At 47.5% G+C, this 20,672-nt stretch overlaps 1 pseudogene across 1 annotated transcript in view; it reads right to left on the bottom strand.

The window, feature by feature from the left end:
• LOC311233444 (neurobeachin-like) overlaps positions 1–18,645 on the bottom strand; it is a 129,061-nt pseudogene extending 110,416 nt beyond the window's left edge. The window contains exons 1-2 of the transcript in view: positions 18,586–18,645; positions 12,511–12,663 (exon numbers count right to left, since the gene is read on the bottom strand). The product of the transcript in view is annotated as a neurobeachin-like (transcript). The remainder of the gene's footprint in view (positions 1–12,510; positions 12,664–18,585) is intronic.
• Between the last annotated feature and the right edge of the window lie 2,027 nt (positions 18,646–20,672).

Genomic DNA, 20,672 nt, shown 5'->3' with positions numbered 1-20,672 from the left:
ATTCATTTTGTGTTATTTGTGTTATTGTTATTATTCTAATTCGTGACCTGTCCTGTCTAAATGTTTAAATGTTGAGTGATTTGCAGTGTCAAATTTCCCACGGGATAATAAAAGTATTTCCATTCTATTCTATATATTAACATTAAAATCACGGCTAGGACACATTTAGGTCATCATCCAGATACATTCAATTTGTAGTCTGATTTTCAGATTCGGGTTCTGCTTCCTGCAGCAGCTGCCAAGAGTAGTTTCTCCCTTCCAAACTCTGCATGCCCTAGAGCATAGGTGTCAAACTCACGGCCCGCGGGCCAAATCCGGCCCGCCACGTCATTTGATGTGGCCCCCCAAGAGCTCAGATAAAAAAAAAAAAAAAAACGTTTTTTTTTTTTTTTTTTTTTTTACATTAATATTGGGTTAAAAAATAGCAGTGTTAAAATAATTGTGGGTTAATGCGTTAATAAAGCTTTAACTTTGACAGCTTTAGTTATTACACATTCTTACACATACATGTATGTTGAACATCTGAGGTAACAAAGGAAAAAAGCCAAAAGCACTTACTCCTCAGACATTCTTTGACAATTTTACAGCCCAAAATACAAAAAAGATCCAGGCGGAATAGGTAACAAAGGGTTGAAGAAATATTGTCTGAACTGTCAGATGCAAGCTGGCTGTGTGACATAACCGAGCATCTCGCTCAATTGAATAAGAAGCTGTAGGGATGCAAACAAGTCCCACCCAAAACTTGACCAATATAGTTGTGAACTGAGACAACCCTTATTTTGTTATTTTTGAGTACAGTTACAGTTGTGTGTTCATGCAGACACATAATAGCAATTTCATTACGAATTGAAAATGGGGGACCCTGATGTAAACAAGTCGAAAGTGTTTCTCTGGTCTGCATCCCCTTAACAATTGTGTGTATTGAGCTGTACTGTACCCATTCTGCAATCTGTTAATTAACGTTAATTAAACTATCTTCCATTAGTTGGATGTATGGCCTCTGCAAGGTTGTGTGCAGCCATTTGTTTTTGTAACATCTGCTACATCTGTCCCACGTGTTCTTTGCAGCTCACACTTGTTAGTTCTGCCCCTCTTGACTGTGACAAAAAGGTTTTGAACAAACTTAATGTCATTAGCTTGTATTTGATGATATTCTTCTTTGTTATTTACTTGAATGGTTTGATCATTGATTGGTGGAGTAATATGGGGTTCTGATAAACTAAAATTATTTGTTAAAATAACATAAGCTAACATATATTTTTATATTTATGCAAATGAATATGCAATATGTATAACTTGAATAAGTAATAAATACAGAAACACCATGTTTAACAATATGTAAATGTGTAGCTACATTTATTTTATATTACATTAACATTTATACGGTCTTTGGCCCTTTGAGGGCAACCATAATGCTGATGTGGCCCTCTGTGAAAATGAGTTTGACACCCCTGCCCTAGAGACTAGCGCTGCTGCACGCAGTGAGCCAATCAGAATGCAGGGTCAGAGTTCGGGTGACAGGCAGTCAGGAAATGCTGAAAATAATGGTGGTAAAAGCCGACTGGCCCCGCAAGGAAGGCAGACGCACTTGCATCTAGTTCAGTGAGTGAAGGAGAGGAGAAAACCTCAAGCTACACTCCTCAGTCTTTCTCTCTCCTGTCCTGCTGGCTTTTCTTTTCTTTTCCAAATGTCACTCTTTTCTGTCAGTTCACTTTGTCCTTTCCCTGCAAAACATGCTGTAACAGTGAAGGCCGGTACCCCCAGGTACTTTACCCAACACAGTTTAGCTTCTCAAATGAGCACACTTTTAATATCTAACACACACACAAAATACAATACAATACAATACACTCTCTGCTCAACGCGGTCTCATCAGAAAACGTAAATAAAGTATTAATCGACCACAGGAAAAAAAAGGTACATAATCTATGTTATGTTATAGCCATACGTAATATATTTACGTTTCCTATCGGGAAAAGTCCAAAACAAACACTGCGACCGGGAGTCGAACCAACAGTAATTGTGGTCACGGGTGAGTGCTCCCACCACTAGACTAAACCACCCAACCACCCCAATACAAACACATAAATACTATGGTGATGGTTCGCTTTAACGTTTAACAGTTATGGTTAAGATATACTGTAAGGTTAGGGTTAGTTGAAGGTAACTGTGTAGTTAAGGTTTGGGTTAGGGTTTGGGCGAGGCGATCGGAAAAGTGTTTCTTGGTAGTTTTCAGCAGGGGAGCTCAAACGTTTTCTGAAAAGTAAAAGGTTTTTGCATATGTATTATGTACTTATTTGTAATATGTACACATTGTACATTTTGTACAGACATTGTACTTATGGCTATAACATAACGTACATGTGTTCGATTAGTACTTTATTTAGATATTTTAAGCAACATCGGGCTCCTATGCTTGACACTGATAAATACACTATAGGCCAGTTTAACAATGGGTTCAAGCCAGTTTCCCCTGATGCGGCCTCTCCTCCAGGTGCTACTTTAATGCAGGTGCAATTAGTCAACAGGTAACACCTGTGCCAATTAATTAACCCTGGCACTGCTCCCATGAGCCACTCCCACCCATCTCTCTCCTGCAGCAGAGCCCAAACCACACCCCACTCTACCACGCAACCCCTCCTTTCTCCTGCTAACTCCGTTGTCTAACATACAGTAAAGGACACTCGCATGTGCTCTGCATCCCATCCCCTCCTTCGCTGCTTTGTTCTTCATGCTCAGTTCTGTATCGTTAGTGGCTTAGCTTGGCATCGCCTTCTGCACTATCTCGCGTACGTGCACGCGTACTGAATAAACCACAAATGTACCTCTAATACCAGTATTAGTCTGACCACACCCCTCATCAGCTTACCTTCATAAGCAGGTGTGTGGTCACCTGCTCTCCTCCTTCTCGCTTTCACCACAAGGAAGAGGTGCCTCGGTAGATCCCCACACTTGACACCATGATGGAAGAAATTGGATTAGGAACAGCTTGGGAAACAAGGATACGTTGACATCATATCTTTATTTTCTCTCTCACTATTTTCGAGAAAATACGGCGATATTGTCTTCGTACTGGAGTGTCTAGAAGATGATGATCATTCTACAAACCCTCCACCGGTTTTCGTATTGGGAGCACGCCGCTGCATGCTTCTCAACTGCAGTTCCTTGCTGTGTTTGTTGGGGTGAAACCTGTCAGGCCACAGCTGAACTGTCGGACATGCCGCTGTTGTGAGGAGCGGTGCGTTCCAGGTTGGGTGAGTAGTGTTTGCTGGCGGGCTCCACTTGTCTGTTAGTGCTATGGGGGCTACTAGACAAAGTTTATGGAAACCGGCCCCAGGCTAGGGTCCTTTGTTTAGCCGTCTAGGCGACAGAAGGCCTTGGTCTGGCGACCATTATAGTTTTAACTAGTGGGCCGCGACCATTGACACTGGTGATCCCTGTGTGTTCTGGACGAGTGGATTCTCTCTGTCACCGTGTTAAGACCCCATCTTTCATATCCAAATGAGAGTATTCCTTCACGAGGGGATATGTGCATGTAATGTGCGATAGCGGCAGATTCATGTTCAAAGTCAGCTATACAGGCCAGTTGGTACTGTGCTGATTCCGCCGGACGTGTTAATGTCACCGTTGTGAAGCGGTGTTGACGTCTTGTTTTCTCTTTTCTCTTAAAAAGTGAGGAGGGTTCAGAACGGCGGCCTGTCTGGGTGAGTGTTATGTCATTGTTTACATGTTCATAGCTTACGGTTAGCCGGTCGGTGGCCTGGCGCGGGGTAGCTTAGGCTTCTCGCGCGCCGCCGGGAGCTCGCTCCTGATCGCGTGCGTCGTAGATCGGCGTCTCGCGAGCGGAAGCGATAGCACCCGGACGGTTGGAGCAGCCGTTAGCTTGATGCTATTCTGTTGAACGTGCTTTGATTTTTAACATGTTTTACACTCTTGACCACGACGTCATCTTTGACAGGGGATGTTCGTCAACCCTGCCTGAGCCTAGACGGGGATTGCGTCAACAAAGAGGGCTGTGTTCTACGGTGGCTTATGACTGCACTTCGCTGATCTGCGTTCCGGGCAGGTACGGGGTTGGCCAGACCCTCATAACACGTCTTCTGGTTTTACCTTGCTAAATGTATTGTGAATGACGGTGTTTTTTCCCAAAACGTGTGTTGTTGCAATGCATTTGAGATACGTTGCGGGTTGTGTGTGAGCTGTTTTTGTCACTGGCAGTAGCTTCTCTGTGCAGGTCGTGATGTATTGATCTGGTTGTTGTGTGAGAAACATCATGGTGTTTATGTGTACCGTGTACTCACTACTAAGGCAACTAACCTATGAAGCTATGCTTGGTGACGAGTGAGTAAAAGAATGTTCTTTCTCAGACTGTAATGACAATGGACAGTGAGTTCACACATTAACAGGTTTTCCTGTTTTAACTGGCCGTATTGAGGGTAAAATAGGAGGATTGTGTTTTTCCCCCCCCGGTTCCCTGGGGACTTTATCACCTCCTATCAGACATGTTGTGCATTAATTGTGTCTTTTGTGTGGTAGGGATACGATGTAACTCTCAGCTTGATTGCTGAGGTTGTGCTAAATCTGCTGGAGAAACTTATTTCCTAAAGGGAAATTGGTTTGGTTGCTGTCATGTGTGCTTAGCAAGGCCTGTGGTCGATACTAATCAAGAATGATGTATTCTCTCATTGTGATGATGATGGGTTGTGTGTGTCATGTGACCTACAACTGGGTTGTACTGACCACAGAAGCACATGTGTATGTTGGACCGGGGTTCTTAGAGCCCTCTCTATTCTGTGTTTTTCCTTAGTAAAAATCAGATAGCAGGTTAGCTCGTGCGCTGTGTGGAGCTGTGAAACGCTTCATAGAGCTGACTATGACTGTGTCATATTCTCTTTTTGTCGTTACGTCGTATCATGGGTGTGGGGTCGTAAAGGGGTGAACTGGTAACCTTTCCTCTCCCCATTGTTCTGTCGGTCAGGGGTACACCCCCTGTCCTTCAAGGTTCCCGTCACGTGGCGGTTCGGCACGTTACGGGGGGGGGGGGGGGGGGGGAGGGAGTTCCTGGTCCCACGGCCTGGTATATTGGGCGTGTGCACCGCAGGAATTCCCCCGCCATAGAGTACGTCACCGTGCGCGTCTCTGTTGGTAGGACTTCCGTGTGCTGTTCAGGTCCATGTGATGGATCTGTTTTCAGGGGGGGTGGTCAGGGCTCCTCCTCACCAAGCGCCTACTCAGGCCTTCTGTGAGTTCGGACTCCTTCTTCCATGTGATCCATGTGAGGAAGCCTCCATCAGAGTACAGAGCCTTCCTCCTCAGATTGTCAAAGTGAGTGGACCCTCTAGAAGGGTCCTTTTCTATTGTATGTATATTCGATTCAATTCGTTTATTGAGTGTGTATGGGTTCGGTGCCTCTTCCCCGGAGGCCCTAAAACCAGTTTTTTACATGGCTCAAGGTGCAATATATTCTTTTCAATCTGTACAGCTCGCGTGGGAAGTCTCTCTGGGGATCCCCGTCTCTTTCCTATGGGAGGGTGGTGGGATGTAAAAATGTGAACATTTTTTACCCCGGCTGTGTAGACTGGGATACATACTGTTGATGCTTCCTTCTTTCTATTCCAGAAGTGTTGGAGTTAGGGAGTGTCACACCCCTCTTGTCGTTCCCCTGGGCGCCTTGGGGATTCAATGGCAGGTCTAAATAGCCTGTTCATTGATGGGGGTGTGTCCCGACGCACGTATAGTGCTAGCTCGCTGTAAACAGGCGATTGACTGGCACGCCTTAGTTGCTTGTGGTTGAAACAGCGTTTTTATAAAGCAACTGAGATGGGGGTTTTTCCTCTTCCGGCGACCACATCCCATGACCTGGGTGGGTTGTCGACGGATCCTCGTTCATGTCTGGGGGATGATGACGGGATGGATCTGAACATATGTAGTGGGGTCTCACGCCCTTGGGGTGGGCCACCAGGCGCGGTTCGTCCCGACGTCTGGGTGGCGCCTTCTTTTCATGTTAAGATCAACACGCATATCTGCCCTTTTCCTGGGGCATGTCGGCGTGGTTAGGGCACGGGACTGGTTCTGGTCACGCTGGTCCAGATCAGTTGAACCCGTTGTCCGCCGGGGATGCAGATCTGCTGTTCTGGTACCCTGAGGGACTTGGGCTTTTTTCAGGGGGAAAAATGCCAGGTCGGTCTGGGTGTCACAGGGTTAAGCGCTATGGAGACCCTGGTTGGGTATGTTTTTACTCAGCACTGTCGTCATGGCTTACAGCCATGCCATTCTGTACGCGCTCGATCTCGTCGGATCTCGGCCGCTACACAGGTTGGTCCTGGTTAGTACTTGGTTGGGAGACCGCCGGGGAATACCGGGTACGGTGTGCTTAGGGGCTGGTTCTCCATTATTTTTCGCTCCTCTCTCACGCATGGCGAAGAGGGGCCTGTGGGGGTGGTTTTTTGACCTCCTCTGGTGACCCTGTGCTTCCCGTACCGCCAGGCCCGGTCCGAAGTGATGTTTGCGACCCGTAGGCCTGGGTTAACCCTTTTTGGAAACTGAAACACTTGTACTGCGGTATAGCCGGTGTATACCCGCAGGTGTGTTTTGGAGTTTTTTCTTGAGGGGTTATAGGAACAACCACCGCATTGGGTAACACCGAGGTGGTTGATTCCCTGGTGTGTTGGAGCAGTGTCAACTCCCGGGTTCACCGGTTGAGGGTGCCCCTGCACGTTCATGACGTCTGCCAATCGTGTCAGCCTTCTCTGCCTCGACCCCTCTGGGTGGGGGTTGTTAAATGGAGGCTTGGTCATGCAACACCGCCAGCTTACGCTCCTTCCGCCGGGGCGGCTGTGTTCAGCTGTCCCCTCTGGCGCCTGTCTCGTCCGCAGTCTCCAGGCTAGGGTTAACAGCCTGTTGCCTGGTTTTTCCCCGGTGCGCTGCCTGCTTCCGTTGGTTAACCTTTTTTGTGTGCTTACGGCCATGCTGACTGCCTATTCTGCAGGGTCAGTGTGCCAGGCGGTGTACTATTGGGGGGACGGGGCCCGCTCGGCTTACTGGCCTGGTTGGTTCCGCCTGGGAATACCAGGTGCAGTAACTGAGGGGCCTTTGTCCGAATACGCTGGCGATGTGGGGGGCGGGGCACTACGTGCCCACCTGGTGGGGTCTTGATGCTGGCATCATGGACTTCTCCGGGCCCCCATTCCAGGGAGTCCAGTCCTTTTGGTGGGTCTGGGTCTTCCTTCGTGCTCCGCTGCTACGGCCTTGCCACGGGGTTGGGTTTGCCCTTGACCCCGTGATTCTGGGGGCAGTAACGAGGTTGTTCCTCCGTTCGTTCCCGGGTGGCATGCGGGTTGTGCGTGTGTGTAGTCGTGGGTCAAGCCACGGTCTGCTCACCCTGTGCGTTGAGTTGCTTGAGTGCCTCTTCGCACGGTCGGGTCCGTCGCCCTCCCGTGACGTCCCTAATAGGGGGGCTACCCTCCATTAGGGGGGGTCGGGGGGGCTCGGCCCTCCCTGTTCTGATGGTTTTGGGGGGCTGTCAGCGGGGTGTATTTGTCAGCCAAGTGGCTCCGCTTGGCCTCCCTTGTGCAGAAGGCGATGCCAAGCTAAGCCACTAACGATACAGAACGTTAGGTTATGACTATAACCAAGTTCTGTTAGTTAGGGGCGATGCTTGGCATCGGACGCCGCTGCAGCCCTTGTCCTCACCTTGTGGTGAAAGCTTGGGAAGGAGGAGAGCAGGTGACCACACACCTGCTTATGAAGGTAAGCTGATGAGGGGTGTGGTCAGACTAATACTGGTATTAGAGGTACATTTGTGGTTTATTCAGTACGCGTGCACGTACGCGAGATAGTGCAGAAGGCGATGCCAAGCATCGCCCCTAACTAACAGAACTTGGTTATAGTCATAACCTAACGTTTTCCCTGCCTGCAGACAAGAACATTGTGGTACTTCCTCCAATGAACCATGAGTGGAAAATAGCATTTCACTCTCTCTCTCTGTCTTCTTTTACCCTCCGTTTGTTTATGCCTAATAGTCTTTCACACTCATGAGCAATCCTCTCCACACCGAGAGTCGATTTCACTCCCACAGTACTTTGGATAAAACAAATGGTATATGTTTCCCTGGGTAAATATACGCCTCTCTCTCTCTCTCTCTCTCTCTCTCTCTCTCTCTCTCTCTCTCTCTCTCTCTCTCTCTCTCTCTCTCTCTCTCTCTCTCTCTCTCTCTCTCTCTCTCAGTGCATGCTGGGAATGAGATTGGAGAGATTGGAGAGGTTGGAGATTGGAGGTGTAGTGAGTTTTTTTCTATCTTTATCTGTCTATTTTGTTAATTTGTTTATGGGATATTGTATTATAAGTGTAGTGTTGGTTTGCTGTGTGTTTTGGTGTGTATAGGGTTAAGTGGGAGTGTTTTGTTTGTTTGGCCGCATCGGCCAGGCTGTGCTGTTGGATGACGTCAGACGCCAATATGGACTTTTCCAAAATTGGTAGAAAGCATGGTATCAAGATATCTGTTCCTAATGTGTCAGTAGAGGACTGCAGTTTGGCAGTTGGAAGTATTGTTGGACATAAAAGCATTAAATCAGCTGCAAGAATGAATCAAGGAGTAGTGATTTTTCTTGACTCGTTGGACAAGGTGCACACACTGGTTCAATCGGGGATAAGTGTTGACGGGGCTTTTCTTTCTGTAGAGCCGCTCTCCACACCAGGCAGAAATGTCTTTATTTCCAACGTTCCGCCGTTCATCAGTGACGAACTATTGAGAAGTCAACTAGCACGACATGGGAGGATAATTTCCCCTATAAGAAAAATGTCGTCGGGATGTAATCTCCGCTTTTAAAGCATGTTGTCTCACACAGGCGACAGGTTTTAATGATTCTAAACAACAGCGGAGAGGAGCTTGAGTTGGTTTTTAAGATAAAGGTTGATGAGTTTGATTATGTGGTTTTTGTGAGTTCTGGTAATTCGGGGAAGTGTTTCGGATGCGGGGAACTGGGTCATATCTCCCGAGATTGTGCGGGGAGAGGGGCAAGGCGACCTCCGCCTCAGCCCCAGGAGGAGCGCGGGGCTGGGATCAGCGCAGGTAGTGGTACAGAGGAGGGAAGAGTGTTGCAGCGCAGAGCAGAGAGCAGTGACGACAACAGAGTCCCGCTGCAGACCGCCAGCAATGTAAATAGAGTCCCTTTGCAGACCGACAGTAGCGCAGCAGATAGTATCCAGCTGCAGGGCCACAGAACCGGTGTAGCAGGTACGAAGCAGAGCCTTGGTACAGAGGAGGGAGGAGTGAGGGAAGCTGCCCCCCCCTCAACTAGTGGCGACTGTGGGGTAACAGGGGGTGGTGCGGGTGGTGCAGGTACAGAGGAGGGAGGGGTGGGAGACGCTGTTCCCCCCTCGACCAGTGGTTGTGTAGGTAAGGAGGTGGGAATCAGAGATGCTGCCCCCCCTTCAACAAGTGGCGAGGTAACAGGGGAGAGCAGAGGTTTTTTTGTCCCCCCAAGCCCAACACCGCGTCAGGGTAAAAAAAGGAATCAAAAAAATATGACAAGTGATGTAATAGGGGAACATTTGAATGTGGTGGACAATGTACACAGTCAGACAGTGGATGGCGTGGTGGGAAGTGATGGAGGGGTGGGCTCTCAGGATAAGGAAGGAGTGACAAGTTTGGTCATAGAAGACACAGGTTCCTCTCAGTCCAGCATGGACGAGGATGAAGTTGAAAAACAATGGGGTGAGATTGAAAAACAATGGGGGGATGACATCTCAAGTGTTGAGGAAGATGAGTTCCCAAATGCTTCTCAAGTGTCTGATTCACAACGGAAAAAATTTTATGCAGTCAGGCAGATACAGAAGTTCCTGCACACAACAAAAAATTTGAGAAGTGTCAAAGTGGAAGATTTTTTTGAAGATTTGGAGATGTTTATTTTTTCAGCAAGGACTCAAATGAGGTCGAAGAACAATGGGGGGTACACTTCCCAGGAAGTTTTTAGACTGAGAAAGATTGTGCAGAAGCTCAGAAAACTGGATAATATAATGTTACCATGATAATGGAGCTTCTGATGTGTGGAGCCCGGCTGGACATTCAGGAAGGGAGTAGACCTGGGCTTGGACAGTGTCTGCAAGCAGTTGGGACAATGACACTGAAAGATGTTGTGAATGTAGCCGGGTCAGAGGAAGTGGCTTCTTTATTGGGGCTGAGGACGGCCTGTCACAACAGGGTCTGTCTGGACGATTGGACTGAAGCGCGGAGCGTCGGGGAACAATACCTGTTGCAGGATTATTTCGGTGGAACGGAAGGTCCTGATGAAGGGGATCTTTTTTTTCATGAGCTGGATATAAAAACTGACACAAATGGACTGACGGGACCCTTTTGGGTTGCTCATATGTTGTTCTTGATGACATATTATGTGTTGAATGGAAGTATGGATACTTTTTTTGTTTGGGTGGAGCTTCAATGTTTTTTTGTTGTGTTGCAGACGGACAGGTGTATTTTAGCATTTTTTTATTGTGAGATCTCATGTGGTTTTAAGTGTGATGGGGACATATGTTGCCCGATATAATGTGTAGTTAGTTGTTTTAATTCAGTCTCCCTCCCTCTCTCTCTCTCTCTCTCTCTCTCTTTCTCTCTCTCTCTCTCTCTCTCTCTCTCTCTCTCTCTCTCTCTCTCTATGTATTATATATATATATATATATATATATATATATATATATATATATATATATATATATATATATTTAATTCCTTATAAAGAAATACAGTACATGTAAATAAATGAATGTCTTTATTGAGAGGGGGTGATCACATTAGTTGTTTCTGTAGATAAGGAAGAAAATAGCATGGCTCAAACAAACAATGGTTTACAATTGGGCACATGTTGGAGAATGCTAATTACAACCCTGAAAAAACGAAACAATTCTAAATTCATAGTGGTCGTTGTTCCTAAATAACAAACTTGTTCTCCACAAAATATGGTAGTTTGAACGAGCCCCTGATTTTCAGACATGTATAAGTAACACCTCCATTGTACCTCGGGTCTCCCCAATGGAAAGCCAACATCTGTCGGTCAGTCGGAAGGAAACCATCCCCTGGCCAAGGGAGATATTGGGCGTACCAGGCTTCCACACTTGCCTCAGGCTGTGTTTTCATGCGGATAGCATACTCCACCATCTCCCTAGCTATGCTAGCATAACTCTATAGCAGGGGTAGGCAACCCTAGGCACGCGTGCCTGCATAAGCACGCAGGGGCATTTTCATAGGCACAGGGGGCAGCAGTATAAAAAAAAAGAAAAAAAAATTATATAATTTTCTTTCTTTTTTTTTGAAATATTATAGTGAAATTTTTTGCACTGTTGTCGCATTTATCTTGTTGAAATCCTCCCACAGGTTCTTTTTACTACCACATATTTAATTGAGACCCTTTATTTGTTTATTATTTCAATTTAGCTGGAAATGCATTGCTACATCATTCAGTAACATTTGCAGAGCCTTATAACAAAAACATTATTACGGTCACCATTGTGACCAGTGTGGGATTATTCAACACATTTTATTATTTATTTTTCTATTTCATTGAACATTGCACATGTTAAAAGCAATTTTTTTTACTCAAAATGTGAGTATTACCAAGTCAACTTGTGTTCTTAAAACAATGACAATAAACATAGTTTTATTAGGTTGAAATAATGTGGTTGTGTACTTATTTTTCTGTTAACTTATTATGGATTGAAAACTGAAAACCTTAATGCACAGTAACTGAACTCAATATTTTTAAGTTCTGGTAACTTATTATTATTATTATTTTTACAGTGTAGTCTTGCGATCAATCAAAACTTATTTACACGATATACCTCACATTCACCCTCCATTCACATCCTGGTGTTCTCCTGGTGTTATCCATTAGGCCTGTAGGTGGAGCTATGACAGCACATAGCTCGATGGTGTGTGATGTGTCCAAAAATTCATGGGCAAATGTGAGTGAAATGGTCGCACTGTATGCAGCTGTTTGTCTGCATTGCATTCCCCCCCCCCCCCCCAACTCAGATTTAGGGTTGATACAACCATCATAATAATATTGTTAATAATAACAATAACAATAATGATGTAATAATGTAAAAATTATCATTAAAAAGACCTGATTATGAGAAAAAAAAATTACGATGCATGGAATATTGTTGAGGCACACTAGTTACAACTATATTTCAAACAGGCACTCCATGTCAAAAAGGTTGCTGACCCCTGCTCTATAGCATCACACTCTCTTCTCTCTTCTGATCTATCATTTGTAACCTCATCGTGTTGAACCTTTCTCCTTGAACCCTCCTCATACTGAGCCATGTAGAACCATACTGTAAGTCTGTTTTGAAATTTCTTTGGACACCCCATGTATATTTGTATCCGACAGCAACTCTACTGTCTCTAATTATGAGTGTACACAACACTCTCAACTTTTAAACACTGTTACTTAACTGACATAAAGTTAGAGGTTACAGGTGTATAGCATTAGGGTTGAAATATCTCTGCCATACCTTGGCAGGGGTGTGTATCCAGATGGCGGCGTTGAAGAGCACGTGATCACAGAGCTGTTTGAGGAGTGGCGCTCCGTGAGTCAGGCCGTCCAGGTACTTGGCAAACGAGAGGAACTGCTCCAGTACGGCCCTGGTGATGTGGACCCGCGATGACTGGACACAAGACAAGCATCGGCCATTAGTCAACAGTGGTTAACCCTTTCACTGCCACACTACCAAAGGGTTAACCCTTGCACTGCGGCAATCCAGAACGTTAACCCTTTCACTGCCACACGACAAATGATTAACCCCTTCACTACCACACTACATAAGGTTAACCCTTTCACTACCACACTACAGATGGTTAACCGTCTGTAGTGTGGTAGTGAAAGGGTTAACCGTATGTAGTGTGGTAGTGAAATGGTTAATATATAACATGATATGATATGATTATGCAAATGACTGCCTGTAACTCGGTTATTCACACACCGACGGCGGAGGTAACCATGCAAGGTGCCAACCTGCTCATCAGGAGCAATTAGGGGTTCTGTATCGTTAGTGGCTTAGCTTGGCATCGCTACTGCACTATCTCGCGTACGTGCACGCGTACTGAATAAACCACAAATGTACCTCTAATACCAGTATTAGTCTGACCACACCCCTCATCAGCTTACCTTCATAAGCAGGTGTGTGGTCACCTGCTCTCCTCCTTCTCGCTTTCACCACAAGGAAGAGGTGCCTCGGTAGATCCCCACACTTGACACCATGATGGAAGAAATTGGATTAGGAACAGCTTGGGAAACAAGGATACGTTGACATCATATCTTTATTTTCTCTCTCACTATTTTCGAGAAAATACGGCGATATTGTCTTCGTACTGGAGTGTCTAGAAGATGATGATCATTCTACAAACCCTCCACCGGTTTTCGTATTGGGAGCACGCCGCTGCATGCTTCTCAACTGCAGTTCCTTGCTGTGTTTGTTGGGGTGAAACCTGTCAGGCCACAGCTGAACTGTCGGACATGCCGCTGTTGTGAGGAGCGGTGCGTTCCAGGTTGGGTGAGTAGTGTTTGCTGGCGGGCTCCACTTGTCTGTTAGTGCTATGGGGGCTACTTGACAAAGTTTATGGAAACCGGCCCCAGGCTAGGGTCCTTTGTTTAGCCGTCTAGGCGACAGAAGGCCTTGGTCTGGCGACCATTATAGTTTTAACTAGTGGGTCGCGACCATTGACACTGGTGATCCCTGTGTGTTCTGGACGAGTGGATTCTCTCTGTCACCGTGTTAAGACCCCATCTTTCATATCCAAATGAGAGTATTCCTTCACGAGGGGATATGTGCATGTAATGTGCGATAGCGGCAGATTCATGTTCAAAGTCAGCTATACAGGCCAGTTGGTACTGTGCTGATTCCGCCGGACGTGGTAATGTCACCGTTGTGAAGCGGTGTTGACGTCTTGTTTTCTCTTTTCTCTTAAAAAGTGAGGAGGGTTCAGAACGGCGGCCTGTCTGGGTGAGTGTTATGTCATTGTTTACATGTTCATAGCTTACGGTTAGCCGGTCGGTGGCCTGGCGCGGGGTAGCTTGGCTTCTCGCGCGCCGCCGGGAGCTCGCTCCTGATCGCGTGCGTCGTTAGATCGGCGTCTCGCGAGCGGAAGCAATAGCACCCGAACGGTTGGAGCAGCCGTTAGCTTGATGCTATTCTGTTGAACGTGCTTTGATTTTAACATGTTTTACACTCTTGACCACGACGTCGTCCTTGACAGGGGATGTTCGTCGACCCTGCCTGAGCCTAGACGGGGATTGCGTCAACAAAGAGGACTGTAGCGACTGGTGGAGCGGCGACGCTGCCCGGATCGAACAACACAGGACGGCTGTGTTCTACGGTCTCTTGTGACTGCACTTCGCTGATCTGCGTTCCGGGTAGGTACGGGGTTGGCCAGACCTCATAACACGTCTTCTGGTTTTACCTTGCTAAATGTATTGTGAATAACGGTGTTTTTTCCCAAAACGTGTGTTGTTGCAATGCATTTGGGTTACGTTGCGGGTTGTGTGTGAGCTGTTTTTGTCACTGGCAGTTAGCTTCTCCGTGCAGATCGTGATGTATTGATCTGGTTGTTGTGTGAGAAACATCATGGTGTTTATGTGTACCGTGTACTCACTACTAAGGCAACTAACCTATGAAGCTATGCTTGGTGACGAGTGAGTAAAAGAATGTTCTTTCTCAGACTGTAATGACAATGAACAGTGAGTTCACACATTAACAGGTTTTCCTGTTTTAACTGGCCGTATTGAGGGTAAAATAGGAGGATTGTGTTTCCCCCCCCGGTTCCCTGGGGACTTTATCACCTCCTATCAGACATGTTGTGCATTAATTGTGTCTTTTGTGTGGTAGGGATACGATGTAACTCTCAGCTTGATTGCTGAGGTTGTGCTAAATCTGCTGGAGAAACTTATTTCCTAAAGGGAAATTGGTTTGGTTGCTGTCATGTGTGCTTAGCAAGGCCTGTGGTCGATACTAATCAAGAATGATGTATTCTCTCATTGTGAAAAAAACGGCGTTCCTCTGTTGAGTGTTTTTGCCATTTTTTGTAGGTGATGATGGGTTGTGTGTGTCATGTGACCTACAACTGGGTTGTACTGGCCACAGAAGCACATGTGTATGTTGGACCGGGGTTCTTAGAGCCCTCTCTATTCTGTGTTTTTCCTTAGTAAAAATCAGATGGCAGGTTAGCTCGTGCGCTGTGTGGAGCTGTGTAACGCTTCATAGAGCTGACTATGACTGTGTCATATTCTCTTTTTGTCGTTACGTCGTATCATGGGTGTGGGGTCGTAAAGGGGTGAACTGGTAACCTTTCCTCTCCCCATTGTTCTGTCGGTCAGGGGTACACCCCCTGTCCTTCAAGGTTCCCGTCACGTGGCGGTTCGGCACGTTACGGGGGGGGGGGGGGGGGGGGGGGGAGGGAGTTCCTGGTCCCACGGCCTGGTATATTGGGCGTGTGCACCGCAGGAATTCCCCCGCCATAGAGTACGTCACCGTGCGCGTCTCTGTTGGTAGGACTTCCGTGTGCTGTTCAGGTCCATGTGATGGATCTGTTTTCAGGGGGGGTGGTCAGGGCTCCTCCTCACCAAGCGCCTACTCAGGCCTTCTGTGAGTTCGGACTCCTTCTTCCATGTGAGGAAGCCTCCATCAGAGTACAGAGCCTTCCTCCTCAGATTGTCAAAGTGAGTGGACCCTCTAGAAGGGTCCTTTTCTATTGTATGTATATTCGATTCAATTCGTTTATTGAGTGTGTATGGGTTCGGTGCCTCTTCCCCGGAGGCCCTAAAACCAGTTTTTTACATGGCTCAAGGTGCAATATATTCTTTTCAATCTGTACAGCTCGCGTGGGAAGTCTCTCTGGGGATCCCCGTCTCTTTCCTATGGGAGGGTGGTGGGATGTAAAAATGTGAACATTTTTTACCCCGGCTGTGTGGACTGGGATACATACTGTTGATGCTTCCTTCTTTCTATTCCAGAAGTGTTGGAGTTAGGGAGTGTCACACCCCTCTTGTCGTTCCCCTGGGCGCCTTGGGGATTCAATGACAGGTCTAAATAGCCTGTTCATTGATGGGGGTGTGTCCCGACGCACGTATAGTGCTAGCTCGCTGTAAACAGGCGATTGACTGGCACGCCTTGGTTGCTTATGGTTGAAACAGCGTTTTTATAAAGCAACTGAGATGGGGGTTTTTCCTCTTCCGGCGACCACATCCCATGACCTGGGTGGGTTGTCGACGGATTCTCGTTCATGTCTGGGGGATGATGACGGGATGGATCTGAACATATGTAGTGGGGTCTCACGCCCTTGGGGTGGGCCACCAGGCGCGGTTCGTCCGAACGTCTGGGTGGCGCCTTCTTTTCATGTTAAGATCAACACGCATATCTGCCCTTCTCCTGGAGTAGGCATGTCGGCGTGGTTAGGGCACGGGACTGGTTCTGGTCACGCTGGTCCAGATCAGTTGAACCCGTTGTCCGCCGGGGATGCAGATCTGCTGTTCTGGTACCCTGAGGGACTTGGGCTTTTTTCAGGGGGAAAAATGCCAGGTCGGTCTGGGTGTCACAGGGTTAAGCGCTATGGAGACCCTGGTTGGGTATGTTTTTACTCAGCACTGTCGTCATGGCTTACAGCCATGCCATTCTGTACGCGCTCGATCTCGTCGGATCTCGGCCGCTACACAGGTTGGTCCTGGTTAGTACTTGGTTGGGAGACCGCCGGGGAATACCAGGTACGGTGTGCTTAGGGGCTGGTTCTCCATTATTTTTCGCTCCTCTCTCACGCATGGCGAAGAGGGGCCTGTGGGGGTGGGTTTTTTGACCTCCTCTGGTGACCCTGTGCTTCCCGTACCGCCAGGCCCGGTCCGAAGTGATGTTTGCGACCCGTAGGCCTGGGTTAACCCTTTTTGGAAACTGAAACACTTGTACTGCGGTATAGCCGGTGTATACCCGCAGGTGTGTTTTGGAGTTTTTTCTTGAGGGGTTATAGGAACAACCACCGCATTGGGTAACACCGAGGTGGTTGATTCCCTGGTGTGTTGGAGCAGTGTCAACTCCCGGGTTCACCGTTTGAGGGTGCCCCTGCACGTTCATGACGTCTGCCAATCGTGTCAGCCTTCTCTGCCTCGACCCCTCTGGGTGGGGGTTGTTAAATGGAGGCTTGGTCATGCAACACCGCCAGCTTACGCTCCTTCCGCCGGGGCGGCTGTGTTCAGCTGTCCCCTCTGGCGCCTGTCTCGTCCGCAGTCTCCAGGCTAGGGTTAACAGCCTGTTGCCTGGTTTTTCCCCGGTGCGCTGCCTGCTTCCGTTGGTTAACCTTTTTGTGTGCTTACGGCCATGCTGACTGCCTATTCTGCAGGGTCAGTGTGCCAGGCGGTGTGCTATTGGGGGGACGGGGCCCGCTCGGCTTACGGCCATACCGACCTGAACACGCCCGATCTCGTCCGATCTCGGAAGCTGGGCAGGTTCTGGCCTGGTTGGTTCCGCCTGGGAATACCAGGTGCAGTAACTGAGGGGCCTTTGTCCGAATACGCTGGCGATGTGGGGGGCGGGGCACTACGTGCCCACCTGGTGGGGTCTTGATGCTGGCATCATGGACTTCTCCGGGCCCCCATTCTAGGGAGTCCAGTCCTTTTGGTGGGTCTGGGTCTTCCTTCGTGCTCCGCTGCTACGGCCTTGCCACGGGGTTGGGTTTGCCCTTGACCCCGTGATTCTGGGGGCAGTAACGAGGTTGTTCCTCCGTTCGTTCCCGGGTGGCATGCGGGTTGTGCGTGTGTGTAGTCGTGGGGTCGAGCCACGGTCTGCTCACCCTGTGCGTTGAGTTGCTTGAGTGCCTCTTCGCACGGTCGGGTCCGTCGCCCTCCCGTGACGTCCCTAATAGGGGGGCTACCCTCCATTAGGGGGGGTCGGGGGGGCTCGGCCCTCCCTGTTCTGATGGTTTTAGGGGGCTGTCAGCGGGGTGTATTTGTCAGCCAAGTGGCTCCGCTTGGCCTCCCTTGTGCAGTAGCGATGCCAAGCTAAGCCACTAACGATACAGAACGTTAGGTTATGACTATAACCAAGTTCTGTTAGTTAGGGGCGATGCTTGGCATCGGACGGCCGCTGCAGCCCTTGTCCTCACCTTGTGGTGAAAGCTTGGGAAGGAGGAGAGCAGGTGACCACACACCTGCTTATGAAGGTAAGCTGATGAGGGGTGTGGTCAGACTAATACTGGTATTAGAGGTACATTTGTGGTTTATTCAGTACGCGTGCACGTACGCGAGATAGTGCAGTAGCGATGCCAAGCATCGCCCCTAACTAACAGAACTTGGTTATAGTCATAACCTAACGTTAAGTGTCTTGCTCAAGGACACTTCGACACGCTGCCGAGACTAGTCAGAATCGAACCGGGAACCTTAAGTTCCTCCTGGCCGCTCTACCTCCTGAGCCACTGTCGCCCCCAATGGGTTATAAAGTTCCAAAAAAAGCTACGTTTTCTATTTACAAACCAAACTATTCAAGAATATTAATAATAGACCCCGCATTTACAGAATATGGTAAAAAAATGTAAAGTACATGAATACTGACCTTCTCCAGCAGGTAGCCAATTACCAGGAACCCTTTCCCCCCCAGCATCTGTTCCTGCATGGCCACGGAGCTCTTCAACAGCTCCACCAGGAACGCCAACAGTGTAGCACTGCAACACACACACACACACACACACACATACATACACACACACACACACACACACACACACACACACACACACACACACACACACACACACACACACACACACACACACACACACACACACACACACACACACACACACACACACACACACACACACACACACTTCATTACAAACTGTCTTCTGTGCACAAACAGAAGACATTTACAGAATGCTGATGTCTATGTCTTCTCTCAGCTCTGGCATCTCCAGTCTGCAACGTAGCTTGACACTTTTGGTGTGGCGTTTGGGTCAGACTTCTGTTTCCGTGATCAAGTTAATAGGTTTGTTCAGTCTCGGCTGAAGAACATTTAAAAAACAAGGCCCTTTTTATCCTCTGCTGACCTTGAGAAGACGAAACATGCTTTCATCTCATCTCTACTCTACTGTCTCTGCCTAAGCCACAAATCCCTCTGCCATCTGCAGCTAGTAACTGCAAAATGGAGCAGTGTTTAACTAATTCCAAGACATGATTTTAGGATTCTACTGGTAGCTACAGTACATCACTGAAAGAGCTGGAGTGCAGATACACTTTTTTTCCTTTTACACCTATTTCGGAATGTCATCTTGCTCTGGAAATAGAGCTGTAGCCATTGTTAGCACATCATCATTAGAATAATCACAAGTGAGATTGTACACCTCAAAGGGTTAGAAACTGTGTTTTCCACTTGCGCTTTGGTTCTACACCCCTGGACCTCAAGGATTCCACATGGTGGCCACACCCCATTATCTCTTCATTCCCTTCTCCTATACGTTTGCATTTTCCTGTTCAAAGGTAGTTCAAAGGTATTGGATAATATAGGTTTCAGTGAAATTGTGTTGCTAGGGAACAGCTTGGATGCAAGTTTATTTCTTGTTGCAGTGTTTTCAGTAGCTATAACAGGAAATCAATGTAGTTAACACTTTGACTGCCAGGGGGCGTCTTTAGACGTCTTTGCTGGCGATGCTAAAGTTGCCGGGGGACGCTTTACGTCGTCTTTATATCAATATTTCAAAAATCTGCGATCTGATCCATAATGTCCCTCCGCTGGCCTGAGACACAAGTGTGATCTCCTCTCAATCCTCTAGCGGTTCAAGACCGCCATCTGGTGGCCGATCGGCAGATCGAAACCGGATGTCAACCTTTAACCCGGTAGGACTCACTCCATATGGGGTCCGGGCACTCGCTAATGTTAGAGAGACTCCGTCTTCACACAGTGAACATCGATCGCTGCAAATAACTCGAAAAAACAACATGATTTGGACGTATATATTATTATACAACCTGGAAATGGGACCGACTATTTCAACATCCCATAATGGAAAACTGTCTACCCCACGCTGATCGCCCAACGGCCCGCGGAGACTGGGGTGAGTTTTAGCGTGTAATATTACCGTGTTCGACACTAACTGCTATGATGAACATTTGACCCACATTAGATGATTGGTATAACGCTGCCCACGGAATTATAAACGCCCCCTCGCCCATCCGGTCAACATCAGATGACGTGTAGTAACTTCTAGAAGTACGTCTAGTTGGAATTTTTTATATCGCCCCGATTGCCATCAAACTGTATTTCATCATCAATATAATGCATTTGGGGCTATATATCACGTTCTGGAGAAAGCTGCAGAAAGAGATGAAAACATACTTATACATTAGACCATACTTTACTATGAATATGTGAATGAAAAAGTTTAACGTTGCTACACAATGAACAATACATATAGGACTTTGAATGGGCCCTAATAATGGCAATGTAGCAATAGAATTTAAAAAGTTATAGCCCTGCAAAGAAGGGGACTTTCTCCATAGACAAATAGCGCTGGCAATCTATGGTATATCATTAATTAACCTTAGGCAACCAAAGTGTTAATTTAGTATGTGTTTAAACCATATAGAGGAGGGAAAATCTGTCAAATCAATCCAAGGTGTTGTAATGTCCCTGTCTCCTGGTCA

This window comes from Notolepis coatsorum (assembly GCF_963971535.1).
Source record: "Notolepis coatsorum genome assembly, chromosome: 8".
NCBI classification, from domain to species: Eukaryota; Metazoa; Chordata; class Actinopteri; order Aulopiformes; family Paralepididae; genus Notolepis; species Notolepis coatsorum.
Note: the sequence above shows the minus strand (reverse complement) of the source record. Positions and strands in the feature narration are given on the sequence as shown.